The sequence below is a fragment of the Myxocyprinus asiaticus genome, chromosome 27 (assembly GCF_019703515.2).
Source record: "Myxocyprinus asiaticus isolate MX2 ecotype Aquarium Trade chromosome 27, UBuf_Myxa_2, whole genome shotgun sequence".
Lineage (NCBI taxonomy): Eukaryota > Metazoa > Chordata > Actinopteri > Cypriniformes > Catostomidae > Myxocyprinus > Myxocyprinus asiaticus.
The window spans coordinates 42632169-42646715 of record NC_059370.1 but is presented as its reverse complement, the minus strand read 5'-3'; the positions used below and the strand labels follow the sequence as shown (position 1 = coordinate 42646715).

At 40.7% G+C, this 14547-nt stretch overlaps 1 protein-coding gene across 1 annotated transcript in view; it reads left to right on the top strand.

Moving 5' to 3' along the window:
- Window positions 1–14547, top strand: part of LOC127417633 (monocarboxylate transporter 8-like) — a 55502-nt gene that overhangs the window by 15363 nt on the left and 25592 nt on the right. The gene's annotated exons all lie outside the window — the stretch shown is intronic.

Genomic DNA, 14547 nt, shown 5'->3' with positions numbered 1-14547 from the left:
AAGAGAAATGGTTAGTGGAGGGAAGGGATGCTGAGACTATGGAAGAGAAGCGAGTGGGTGAGAGAGAGCGAAGGTTGCGGTGGAAGGAGATCATAGGTGGAGTAAGAGGTAAAGAAGAAGGGAAAGTAACAGAAAACTGGATGACAAAATGGCCAGAGATATGTAGAGGGGTAACAAGGGGCTTATTGGAGATACAGTTGCGTGTAAGGATGAGATCTAGCTGTATCCCTGCTCTGTGAGATGCAGGGGTTTGCAGACTTGTAAGGTCAAATGAGGTCAGAAGAACTAGAAAGTCAGCCACTTGAGGTTTTTCCAGGTGGATGTTAAAGTCCCCAAGGACCACCAGCAGAGTACAGTCCTCAGGGAATGAGGACAGCAATACATCTAGCTCTTCAAAAGCCTAGTTGACTTGGGGGACCAAAAAGTGGATTTTAGCAGGATTAGTGGCAGTAATGGCATGATATTCAAAAATTTTGTTATTGCAGAGAGAAGAGCAATGAGCAAACCAGTTCCCCCACCCCGCACAGTCAGATGAGGGGTGTGGGTGAAAGTGAAGTCAGTTGAGAGTAGGGCTGCAACAACTAATCGATAAAATTGATTATTATCAATAATGGAAATCATCGACAATGAATTTCATTATCTATTAATTGGATATTTGCGGTAAGCACGGAGAAGCTCCATCAGTGATGCCCAGTGAAAATGTGTTGCAGGATGAAACTCATTTGAAAAACAATGGAGACAAGCTGAAGTGTAAGTGTTAAAGTGTTTTAGATTGTTTCTCATCATGTGAGCACATGTAATACAGTGAGCACCGGGATGGTTGTACTATATTAAACTGTATATAATGCTGAATATAATGCATAATAATGCTAAGGGTACCAAATGTAATGTCTGATTCCACCAGTAAATTTATACCATGGCAAACATTATTTTACTGGATAAACATACACATATTTTTGAAAAGAATAGTTTAGAAAAATGTAATCAGCGACAATACTATTTTAAAACCTACAATATTAATTTAAAAGAATTAAAATGTATGTAATCAGTGACAGTGTACAAGCATATGTATCTAACATAATTATGAATTTTTCAGCTGGGCAGAGTTATTAATATTTCTATTCTGGTGTCACTATTGCCCTCTGCTAGGCTGATTTTTTGTCCCACTCCATCCCTGATGAATCATTTTACTCTTTATTGAACAGTACTTTTTGCTTTACAATGTTTTACAAGTAATAAAAGGAACTGCATACAGTATGTACTTAAAGTAATAATACTACTAATAATAATACACTTAAACTTTTTTTTTTCTCCCCTTTTTCTCCTCAATTTGGAATGCCCAATTCCCAATGCACTCTAAGTCCTCTTGGTGGCGTAGTGACTTGCCTCAAGCTGGGTGGTGGAGGACGAATCTTAGTTGCCTCCACATCTGAGACTGTCAATCCGTGCATCTTATCATGTGGCTTGTTGAGCACGTTACCGTGGAGACATAGTGCGTGTGGAGGCTTCACGCTATTCTCCACGGCATCCATGCACAACTCACCACGTGCCCCACCGAGAGCAAGAACCACACATTATAGCGACCATGAGGAGGTTACCCCATGTGACTCTACCCTCACTAGCAACCGGGCCAATTTGGTTGCTTAGGAGACCTGGCTGGAGTCACTCAGCACGCCCTGGATTTGAACTCACGACTCCAGGGGTGGCAGTCAGCGTCTTTACTTGCTGGGCTGCCCAGGCCCCATAAATTTAAACTTTACTTTTGATGTTTCAGGCTTTGTTCAAAGTGTTGTGAGCATATAGAATCATGAATTCAGTACTGTTAATAGAACAAAATCCTTACGCCCTTTATCATTTCTGGTTTTAAAATCATATTTTAATAAAATACAGGAAATTCAATTACTTTTGTTTATCTGATTAATCAAAGAAATAATCAAAGATTAATCGATTATCTAATTAATCATTAGTTGCAGCACTAGTTGAGAGAGCTGAGGCAGAGTCTCAGTCAGAGCCAAAACATTGATTTTTACTGACTGGCAAAGGCCAGAATGAAGTCAGATTTGTTGAAAGCTAACTGGCAGTTCCACAGTCCAACAGAGATGGACAGGGGCTATGGAGAGGCAGTGCTAAGTGACCTAAGGTGCTGTGGAGTGCATAGTCTACAGCATGGGTGTCAAACTCGGTTCCTGGAGGGCCGCAGCCCTGTAGAGTTTAGTTCCAGCCCTGCTCCAAAATGCCTCCTTGTAATCTTCAAGCACTCCTGAAGACCTTGATTAGCTGCTTGAGGTGTGTTTAATTAGGGTTGGAGCTAAACTCTGCTGGACTTTGGCCCTCCAGGAACCGAGTTTGACACCCCTGGTCTACAGCATGTGTGTGTAGATTTTCGCATACATGAGACAACAAGAATGTACTGAAAACACATATTACGAGTAGAATAAAGAATAACTATGAGAGAAAGAGAGAAGGGGCAAAACTTAGCATAGTGGTTAGCATTGCTTAGCATTGTTGGTGTCCTTGCTCGGTGGACTCACCCAGGTAAACTTGCAGGTCTTTACCCGAGATAGGGCTGCACACAAGGGCTGCTGCTTCCGCTGCCACTACAATTCTCTCACTACTTAAGTACTAATTGCTGTTCAGCTGAGTCCAGCCTACAAATTAGCAACTCGTAGTCATAAAGTGTCAATAATCTGAAACTGAAGCAGGATTGCCCTAAAAAGCTTACTAATAGACAAAGATTTACCTTAATTGTCAGTCAAGTGCAGCACAATCTCCTGGCTAACAACAACTGTTAGTCCAGAGTCACAGCAAAAAACACTGCAAACAAACAAACTACAGTTGTTTGTTCCCCTCTGACAGACCAAATGCTTGTTCTCATGAATCATGAACACCATGAAGTTTTCTTGTGGTTGTACAATTTCACATTTGAAAGCCTGAACTTACCTTGCCATGTCAAAAAGGTCAAATTATGTGATATTTTTAAGAAACATATTTCAGACTACCTTCAGACATGAGGGTCATGAGGGTCTACAAGGGTACTCCCTGTGACATCATTTCCTGTTAATGTTTTTTTGTTTATCACATTTTTGTATGGTCACATGACAAAATTTAGTTTTCTGCATGTTAGTTACACACTGACTTTGATGTGGCAGGCAGAAGTCTTTCAAATATTAATAATGAATCATTTTTTTTTTTCAATTAAAAATAATACTAGTTTTACAACTACTTCATAAGGTTTATTTTAGCCTTTTAACAAAATGTATTTTTTTATTACAGTTTCATGACAATTGTTGCACCCTTACATTTTTACTTTATGCCCCTCCAAAAATGTCAAAATTAATTTTAAATTCAGAAATTGATACGTTCATTATATAAGAGGTGTATTTAAGCCATCGTCTGTATGAATTATTATTATTATTTTTTTTTTTTTTACCAGTAGTGTATATCTGGACCGCATGAACTTAAATGCTCTCTATACCCATTGACTCTCTCTGCATTTCTGAGATTCATCAGATCATCAGTTATTGGGAAAAGCCGAGTAGAAAACATTGTTTTTGTGCATATTTTGCAGCCTTCAGATGTGCATCGTTTGTGATTCATTTTGTTGAGCATAGACAAATAGTGAATAAAATGTGTAATTGCCCAATTTCTACATTTTATTCTGTGCAATATCACATTGCAATTATAATTTGCAAGTAGGAAATTCCTAGGAAGACTTTAAGGCAGCATGTTTGTGCAGGTGTGGGCAGTTTCTAAATGTTACAAGAAGTATTTCTACACTGTTAAATGATTCATTGAGTCTGATTGAAATCTGACATTATTATAGACTACAGTAACCAGTTTAAAACCTGAAATTCAGTGCTGTGTGCTGACAGAGCGTTAATATGTGTACATATGGATTCCGGTTAAAGGACACAGTGAACGGGCCCTTGCCTTTCCTGCACAGGTGAAATGAGTTGAAGGGGAGAACAGTAGACAAGTGTTGGTGAAAGGTGAAAGCATTAGTTTTCTGCCTGGCATGTAACTGATAGTATTTGAGCGCCGGTGAGCATTAATGCATCCAGGACAAATACAGAGACAGTCAGTCTGTGTTTGGAGTCTGACCCACGCTGTCATTCAGATACTATTTGTTTTTTCTTTTTGTTTTCCAACCAAGGACTGATTTATATAAGACAGATTTTTATAAAATGTCAGACACAACTCAAAGGAAAATTTAAATACACTTTCTGAATTCACTTTCTTTGTCTTATTGTGCACAATTAATCAGTATGCGGTACTCCAAAGAAAAAAAAAAAAGACTAATAGTTAAAGGTGCAATATGTAACAATTGTCATGTAATATTCGCCTTTTTTTTTTGCCAATGTGTGAACGGCTTGTAATGCAACTTAAAAAATGAGCCCTTCCCGGACTTCCTAGGTTGCCTATTAAAGCCCGTAGACTGATTTTCATGCAAAGGGAGCGGGTCTCTTTTGCCGGGAAAATCCAAAGGATGTGATGTTTATGCGCGCTCCCGAGAGCCTCAGTGCTTCTCTTCCGCTATTCAACAGCGACAACAAATTGCAACACTAGGTAAAGTTATCTTAGAGATGGAATCCAGCAAATGTCCGGCTCCCAGCACAACACCGACTCCTACACAAACTCAGAGTAAGCCCAAAAAAAAAAAATCTGTCTATATATATATATATATATATATATATATATATATATATATATATATATATATATATATATACTGAATCTCGTCTGGCTAAGCGGGAACGTGATCGTGGTCGAGCGAAAACTAGAGTGAACATCGGCAGGGCATTTGATTCCTGGTTTTGGTGAACAAAACCGACCCTGAATTGCCATTCTTCTTACTGGACAGGTAAGCTTACATAACTGCAAAGCATGTGAAATATAATGCCATAAGGATTGATCTGTGTCATTTTAGCTAATTTGATCTTGCCTACTAATGCTGACGAAATGCAAGCTACCTTGCTTTGTAACTCTCAAATAATTTCAACGATCTTCTCTTTATACTAAAAGTCAGGTATACAGGATAAATTTAAGCAGACACGCTTGATCATAGTACAACATATGACATACAAAACATACAATAGTGCAACATAACAGTGCAGTGCAACAGTCAACTGTCTGGTATAGTTCGGTAGTATGTAGCTGTGTGTCAGTATGCTATGTTAGATGATAAGTAGTTTTAATTTAGTCTCAAAGTTTGTAGTAAAACAATCATAACTGTGTCATTTTAATTATGCTACCTCATCTGTCAGCATGATGCCGGTGGATCACGTTCAGTCTCTTTGTACGTTACGTCATTGTTTTGGCCGATGCTCGCTCACTCGCGTCCCTATGGAGTGTGTGCACGAGCGCGAGCACGAGCAACAGTTAGCTGGCTGCAGTTCACTTAACGGCCACAGGTGTCATTAATAACAAGGGTTTCTGAATCTTACATACTGCACCTTTAATCAAAATTTAAAAACTTGCTCAGCCGCTGACACAACATTGCTTTGCGGCTGACATCACCTTTCACTTTATTTATGCTAAAGGGATATTCTGGGTTCAGTATGAGTCAGCTCAGTCGACATTATTTGTGGCATAAGGTTAATTAAAAAAAATAATATTTTCGATAATATTTTTTTTTTAAAGCAATAAATCGAGGTTACATTGAGGCACTTACAATGGAAGTGAATGGAGGGTTTATGTGAAGCTTATAATTTTATAAAAGCACTTACATGAATTCTTCTGTAAAATCTTGTGTATTATTTGAGCTGGAAAGTTGTTTAAATCATCATTTTAGGGTTTACAGTGATACATCGTCATGGCAACAAAGTTGTAAAATTGGATATAACTTAACACAGAAAATGTTCGTAAGTGATTTTATCACTAAACTCATGTTAACACGCATATTGGTTACGTCTTGTGGCTATACTTTTGAAACAGTGAGTATTTTAATGTTTACGGATTAGCCCCCATTGACTTCCATTGTAAGTGCCTCACTGTAACCCAGATTTATGATTTTTTTTTAAAAGAAAAGGAGGGACGAGTCAAAATTAATTCATGTGGTAATCAACATTATGCCACAAATGCTGTTGATTGAGCTTAACTTGTATTGAACCCGGAATATTCCTTTAACTAACAACTATTAAGACCCACATTTTTTTCTTGCTGAATATCATGTTTTATTCACAGATACGCCACATTATTGGGTTGCAAATGTCATGTCATGTTGACTTTAAAATGGAAATATACTGAATAGAAAATATTTGTATGCCATAATGTTTCTTGCCAGTGAAGCCAAGAGAAAGAAAAATAAAACATTACATTCAAGTATGACCCTGTTAGAATAAAAAAAACATATAAATCTTGTGTGAAATCTACTTTGAATGTTGCAGCTAGATTAGATATAATCAAGGCCAGAAATTAGAAGAGGGTTGGTGCAAAAAAGACACAGAAAGTGACAAAAAAGCCCCTGAATTTCAAAATCTTGTGACAGAAAAATGCCCCGGCCCGTAATGAATTCCTTTGTAAAAGCTGAAAAGCTAATATAGTAGATAATATTATATTTTTGGCCTAGGTATACATACTGTTGCATATTATGTGAGATCTACAGTAATTATTCAGATTGATAGTTTGTGTTTATGAATTGATTAAACTGAAGTATTTGACATAAATGAGGGACATTTTTATATTATTATGCCCTCATAATGGTTAAAGAAATGCACCAGGAAATTTAATCCAGAGGAAAAATATTGTCCCTTAATGGAAAAGTAAATTTCTGACACTGGTTATAATGCATCACTTTTTACCAAAGCCCAATTACAATGCATATTTACACAAGCAGCGTGATTCTCCACATAGAGAGTGGCAACACCACAGATTTGTATATGCAGTGCTGCCAAATGAATCTGTCATTATGATTTGAGTATTTCAACCTCAGTATGTGCATCTGGAGATTGTGTGTGTGCAGATACAGACAGACAGCTAAGTGCACAAAATCATTTTTTTCTGCTGGATTTAAGAGATGTGCTCTGTCAGTCTGTGATATTAGCTTTTCCATTTATTGGAAGAGCTGGTGGCAAAAGGACAAAGATGAGAAGAATTTCCCCTCCTGCTTTTGGACATGTAATGTGATTATCAATATTGACAAATTCACATATTTGGTCATAGATGTTTAAGACCACAAGCAAACATTTTTCAGCACTTAACTGAAGTGATGGTTTTGAGCCGAATGTCCCCCTTTATATCAAAGCCGGTGTCACCATAGTGATATGTTCAATGAATATCAATGATCCAGGAGCGTTCAAATTGAATTAAAGTAATTCTACTGTAAAAACTCATGGCACTAAACAGTGATTGTGGCTCTATGCACCTATACAAACTCTGATTCTAGATCATGTGTTGGGAGATTGTAAACTCAGGTTATATATCATATCTTGGGTGATTTTAAATTCTGATGTTAGATAATATTTTGAGAGATTATAAATCCTGATTACTGATATTACTGTATGTTGGGAGATTTTAAACTCTGATTATAGATAATACTGTATGCTGGGAGATTATAAATGCTGGTTATAAACAGTATATTGAGAGATTATAAACTCTTATTGAAGATTAGATGTTGGGAGATTATAAACTTTGATTATAGATAATGTTTTGGGAGATTATAAATGCTAATTATAGTTAATACTTTGGGGAAATATAAATTCTGATTTTAGATAATATGTTGTGATATTATAATCCCTGGTTATAGATATGTTGGTATATTATAAACTCTGATTATACATTATATATTGTGATATTATAAACTCAAATTTTAGATATGTTGTAAAATTGTAAACATGGATTATATATCATGTTTTAAGAGATTATAAACTCTGATTCTAGAGCAGCTGTTGAGAGATTATGAATTTATTTTACTTCATGTGTGGGAAGATTTCTTAACTGATTCTACAGCATTTTGAGTCTGCAGGAAAGCTTGATTTATGAGAGGGAATGTCAGCACATACCAGCAATTCCTGCATTTCACAGGTTTCATTTGTAATGTAGCCTGTAGGTTTGTTTCATATGCAGGTATGAAGCAAAGCCGCCTGACCCACCTCAATATAGCTTGTGTCTCATGTTACTGGGCAGCGCTGAACGCCACTGATCTTTTGTTCTTGTTTTGAAATAGAGAAGAAAGAAAGTTTAGGATAAAAAACAAGACATTAAATGCTTTTGAAACTCACTGCATAGCAACATATAGAGCCAAGATGTCCCTGGAGGAATATGTTTTTGTAGGTCGGCAGGTAAAGAAAAAAATTATTAATTTAAAAACATTTAATTCTTATTGGATTTTCATTAATGTAATACAGTAATTACTAAAACTAAATAAATCTAAATATAACAACAGCTACCTTGATGTATAAATATTTTACAGTTTAAATAATGTCATAACTTTTTGTCATTGCAATACTAAGACTTTTATGCATTTTTGGTTATGTGAATTAGGGGAGAGGGGGTGCTTAATTGTCATGTACATCTAAATGCAAATAAGTCTCAATCTCAAAGTGTACTTCATTTTCTTTAAGTTGAAAATGTTTTCTTTCTTTTGATTTTGGGGTGAAATATGACCTGGGCATAATCTTAACAGGTTTAGTGAGACCCAGACAGAGAAAGATGAGGGGGATTGTGAGGACAGATGGGTAGAGAGAGCGGGAGAGAGAGAATGAGGGAATGAGGCATGATGGAGGAAGAAAGAGATGTAGAGCAGGCGATCCATGCTTCCCCGCGGCTGTGTGTCTTTATCCACAATCTGTCAGAGAGCATCTGTCACTGTTAGTGGGTCACTTGTTTCCTTGTTTCCTCTTCTCTCTTCCTCCCTCACACTCTGTCTTTCCTCTTTTCTTTTGGTTCTAGAGAGAGGGCTGCCTTCATTTCTGTCCTTTCTCTCTTTTACTAATAAAGAACATGAGAAGCAAACTCATTAGAGAGAATATGGACCGTGTGATTTAGAACAAAAGAGAGCAAGAATGAGAGAGTGAAAAAAATGAAGGAGGGAAGCGTAAAGGCAAAAAGTAGCAGGTGTGCGAGCAAAATGCAGGAATAGAGGATTGAGAGAAAAAAGGAAGGAGTAAAGAAAGAAGGAACGAAGGAGGGAAAGGAGGAGTAAAGAAAGAATGAATGAAGAAGAGAAAGAAGGAAGGAGAAAAAGGCAGAAGGAAGAAAGTATGAAGGAGTGAAAGAAGGAAGGAGAGAGAAGGAAAGATCAAAGAAAGAATGAATTTGAAATGAAAGAGGAAAAGACAGAGAGAAGGGGCAAAAGAAAGAAAGAAGGGAGGAAGTGGGAAAGAAGGAGTGAAAGGAAGGATAAAAAGAAAGGAAAGAGTAAAGAAAAAGAAGTAGGGAGGAAAAGAAAGGAGGAAAAAGGAAGGAAGGAGGAAAAGAAAGACAAGGAAGGAGGGAAAGAGAGATGGAATTAGGGAGGGAAGAAGGGAGAAAGTATTAAGGAATTAAATGATGACAGAAAAAGGGGGAGGAAGGAGTAAAGAAAGAAGGAAATTGGAAGGAAGGAGTGAAATGAAGAAAGGAAGGAGAAAAAGTAAAAAAGGAAGTATGAAGGAGGGAGGAAAAGAAAGAAGGAAGGAAAGAGAAAACAAGGAAGGAAGAAAGGAAGGAAGGAGTAAATAAAGGAGGAAGGAATGAAGGAGGAAAAGAAAGACAGAATTAGGGAAGGAAGGGGTAAAGAAAGAAGGAAGTTGGAAGATAAAAAGAAAGAAGTACAGAAGAAGGAAGGAATGAGGGAAAGAATGAAGGGAGTATGTAACAAGTTCGTGATGGTGTGTAAGGAGGAAGCGAGAGTAGGCGAGTTCCAACACGAATGGTATTTATTTTTTCTAACACAAAAACGTGCTTTTTCAGCACTTCACTCTTAAACATGCACACAAGTGTCTGTCGGCATGTGGAAGCTCTCTCTCTCTCCCTCACTGGCATCTGGCTTGCTCTTAAATCTGTCTCCAACTCTCACTGCTGTTAGAGACAGTCATTGCCAGGTGATGATCCTTACCGTTCATCTTCTGATCTCACTCTCCATTCACAAGCCGGCGCTCAACCACGCCCCCACCACCACATACCCCCACCACCCAACTCAGGCCAGGGAGCCATCTGGCCTGCCCAGTATCCCCCCCCCCCCCATTTCTGGAGAGGAAGTCCGCAATAGCCATCTGCGCCCCCGGCCTGTGGACCACCTCGAACTTAAAAGACTGAAGAGCCATATACCAACGGGTGATCCGTGTTGGTATCCTTCATGCAATGGAGCCCCTGGAGCGGGACGTGGTCCGAACAGAGTGTAAAAGCCCATCCCATGAGGTAGCACCGAAGGGTGAGGACCGCCCACTTGATGGCCAGACACTTCTTCTCAACGGTGCTGTACCTCGCCTCTCTTGCCGAAAGCTTCTGTCTGATGTACAGCACCGGGCGCTCCTTCCCCCTCGACCACCTGGGTCAACACAGCTCCCAACCCCCTGTCCGACGAGTTGGTCTGTACAATAAAAGGGAGAGCAAAATCAGGAGCATGTAACAACGGCCCGCCACAAAGCGCAGCTTTCACCTATATAAAAGTCTGTTGGCACGGCTCCGACCACTGGACCGGGTCTGGGGCTCCTTTTTAGTGAGATCGGTCAGTCGGCTAGTGACGTCTGAATAAATAGGCACAAACCTTCTATAATAGCCAGCCAGCCCCAGGAACTGTCTCACCTCCTTTTTGGTCTTGGGCAGGTAGCAACCACTGTGGTCTTATCAATTTGGGGATGCACCTGCCCGTGACCCAAGTGGAACCCCAGATACCGTACCTCCATCTGTCCAATTGCGTACTTCTTGATGTCTGCCATGAGTCCTGCCCATCGCAGCGACCTCAGAACCGCCCTCAGATGCTGCGTGTGCCGCTGCCAATCATTACTGTATATAAAATGATGTGGAGAAGGCCGTTTTCTCACGGGACATTGTTGTTAAGGAGATCTGCCAATAACCTTTCCTTAAATCCAGTGTCGAATAAAAGCGAGCCACGCCCAATCAATTGAGCAGTTCGTCAATACGAGGCATTGTATACACGTCAAATTTAGACACCGCATTGACCTTTCTATAATCCACACAGAATCGGACTGAGTTGTCGCTCTTCGGAACCAGCACCACCGGGCTGGCTCAGTCACTGTGGGATTTTTCTATTACCCCTATATCGAGCATGGCCTTTAATTCTTCCTAAACCACTTTTTTTGTGTTCGGGTAATCGGTAGGGACAACTGCGTACTACTACCACTGGGGTTGTTTCAATATGGTGTTTTATGAGGTTCGTACGACCGGGAAGGGGTGAGAACATGTCCGAGAATTCTCTTTGCAACTGGGCCACATCCGTGACTTGTGACAGTGAGAGGAGGTCTCTGCAAGTGACCGGGGTGCTTTGACTGGCTTTTAAGTTCACCTCCAGCCCGAGCTCCTCCCTCTCCAGTATCAACATCGCCAAAGCCATGAGGATCACCTCCCTCCATGGCTTTAAGAGGTTGAGGTGGTAAATTTGCCGTGCTCCGCCCGTATTCCATGCGTATATCCTCAGTCAACTGCCCTGACTCGCCGTGTGACCAAAGGGCCCTTGCCACTTTGGGAGGGTGCACCCCCCGTTTCCGGGGAGGAGGAACAGGATGGAAAGAAGCGGAAGGAGGGGAGACAGGAAATGGAGAGAGAAGAATCTCGGGGCTCACCGGCTCCCGAATACGCTGCCATGTGGTTCTCTGCCTGCTGGATGGCCGTTTGGAGCGACGCCGGGCAGTGGCACTGGACCCACTCAGCCGTCCCTCTTGGAAGTCGACCAGTAAACTGCTCCAGTACCACCAGGTCGATCACAGCCCGACAACGCTTTGCTCAGCCAGCAACCACCTCCGGCAGGCGTCCCGGAGCTGCTGGGCGAAGGCAAACAGGCAACCGTGCTCGCCAATGGTTAGCGAGTGGAAGCGTTGGTGCTGCTGCTCAGGTGTCCGGCCGACCCTTTGCAGGTAACTGGTTCTCTGCTGGTAACTGCTGCGCCGCGAGTTGGGCTTCCCTGGACAACAGTGGTATTAAATGGCCCACTGGGTGCTCGGCCATCCGCAGACCCCCACCATCTGCTCAAAGAGCTCCAGGAAGGCCTCTGGATCGTCTTGGGGGCCCATTTTGACTAGCGGAACATGGGACGGGGTGGGCGTGGGGTCTGGGTTCACGGAAGCAGCACCCTCCTGAAGGCCTGAAGGAGCACAATTAACCGCTGCTCCTGTTCTGTGCGCAGCTTGAGGAGGGCCTGTGACTGGTGGATGCTGGCGAGGGTCTTGAAAACGTTCTTCAGAGGTGAGGCATCCATGGCGGCGTTCTTCCTCCCTAAATCCCGGGTTTTGGCACCAGTGTAACAAGTTCGTGATGGGGTGCGAGGAGGAAGCAGGAGTTGGCGAGTTCCAACACAAAAGGTATTTATTTTTTCCAACACAAAATAGCTTTTTCAGCACTTCACACTTAAACATGCACACGAGTCTCTGTTGGCATGTGGTAGCTCTCTCTCTCTCCCTCACTGGTGTCTGGCTCGCTCTTAAATATCACACTAAAATTGCTCACTGCAGTGACAAACAGCTGTTAAAGGCAATCATTGCCAGGTGATGATCCTTACTGTTCTCATCTTCTGATCTTGCTCTCCATTCACAAGCCGGCGCTCAACCACGCCCCCACCACCACATAGTAGTGAAGAAAAACAAAGGGAAGGAAGGAGTAAAGAAAGAAGGAAGGAAGTAGGAAGGACAGAGGGAAAGAACTAAGGAAGGATGGATAAAAAGAAAGAAGAGAGGAAGTAGGAATGAAGGAGAGAAAGAAAGAAGTAGGAAGGCATGAAGAAAAAAAAGAAAGAAAGAAAATGAAAGTACAGCAAGTAGAAAATGTGAATCTCATGAACTAACTTTGATATTAGGAGTGTTTGAGGACTATAATTTTCCTTGTTTGGCAGTTTTGAGTTTCTCTGGTTTATTTTTTGAATATTTGGAGTGTTTTTCATCCGGAGAAAATGTAAACAAATAGAATCCTTTGCTTACAAAAGCAGTCAGAGGGTGAGTGGACAGAACCATGTGTCCATTCTTGTTTTCTAATACTCTGTTTTTGCTGTCACCATGGGCACAGTAAGGGTCATATGGAGTGACATCACCCAGAACACACACACAGTCCTTAATGGAGTAATAATTATAGTGATGCCTGTCTGAGCAAAACCACTAATAAGATCACTACCTGTGATCTAGCTGAAAGATTCATTTGTTTGAACAACAAATTGTACTGTACATAGAAACATAAGAGTAGATACACACGTTAGAACATACAGTATTCTCATTATGGTTGCACACAAACAATGCATCTTTACCCATGCACAAACACAAACCCTTTGTTCATCTTCAAAATTCGGCAAAAGGACACAGATGAAAGTCCATCGTGTCTGTTTCCAAATCACTGGCTGCTTTTAATCGATGTTATGCTCAAACAAACACATATACTGCATGCTTTCATTGTTCAAAGGTAGCTTTATGTCTGCACAATATGTCTGGGTTCCAAGGACACTGGTTCAATATTTGACGCTTGTGTGTGTGTGTAATTGTGTGTCTTCGGTGAGTCGATCTTGGCTGAGGTTCCGAGAAACTGCAGCCCCCTGCTTCCAGTGAGGAAGAGGCCCGTTAACAAACCAAGCAAATGAGTGTTTACCCATATGCTGTAGGAGAACGTGGGGGTAAGGGTTAAAATGAGGCCTCCTCGACTGGCTGCAGTCTACTGCTAAACCTTTATAAGACGTATATTTTCCACAGGTTTTGTTTGTTTTTTCAGTAGCTTTAAAGCAATTTACTGATCTTTCTGTGAAGTTCCAGTGGAAGTACGTATTCGGAATTTTAGAACAATGCCAAGAGTTCCATTTGAGAATAGAGTGTTCTGGAACAGCCAGTTTTTAATGGCCCGGATAAAAATCATGCAAAAAACATGAGGTGGATAAGTGTGTGTGTGTGTGTGTGTGTGTGTGTGTGTGTGTGTTTGTGTGTGTGTTTTTAGGAGTCTCTGGGGCCATGTTTGAAGGACTAAACCTTCTAGCGACTATTAGGAATGGATTATCTTACTTGTCCAAGGAAAAAGAACCCACACTGAAAGTAGGAGACTGTTTCTTAAATTGGGTACAAAATAGGGCCTCAAACTGGCAGAGAAAGCTTGAATAAACATACAAATTAAATCGACCAAATTTATACATATTTTTAACCCATATCTAAAAGCCTGAATACCATAGAGACTTGGGGGTGGGCTCTTTTGACTCAAACCTTTAACCAAACACCCTAGCAACCAACCAATCACCCTAGCAACTGCATAACAATGCGCCAAAAAACATTTGGAACACCTAGCAACCGTGTAGCAATGACCTAGCAACCACACAACATTGTGGCGGTACCTTTTGAATGGCAGGTACCACATGTTTTCTTCAGAAAATGTAAAAATCCAGTTAATGTGTGTTGTTACTTATTAATCACTTTCTTTCTGTCTCTC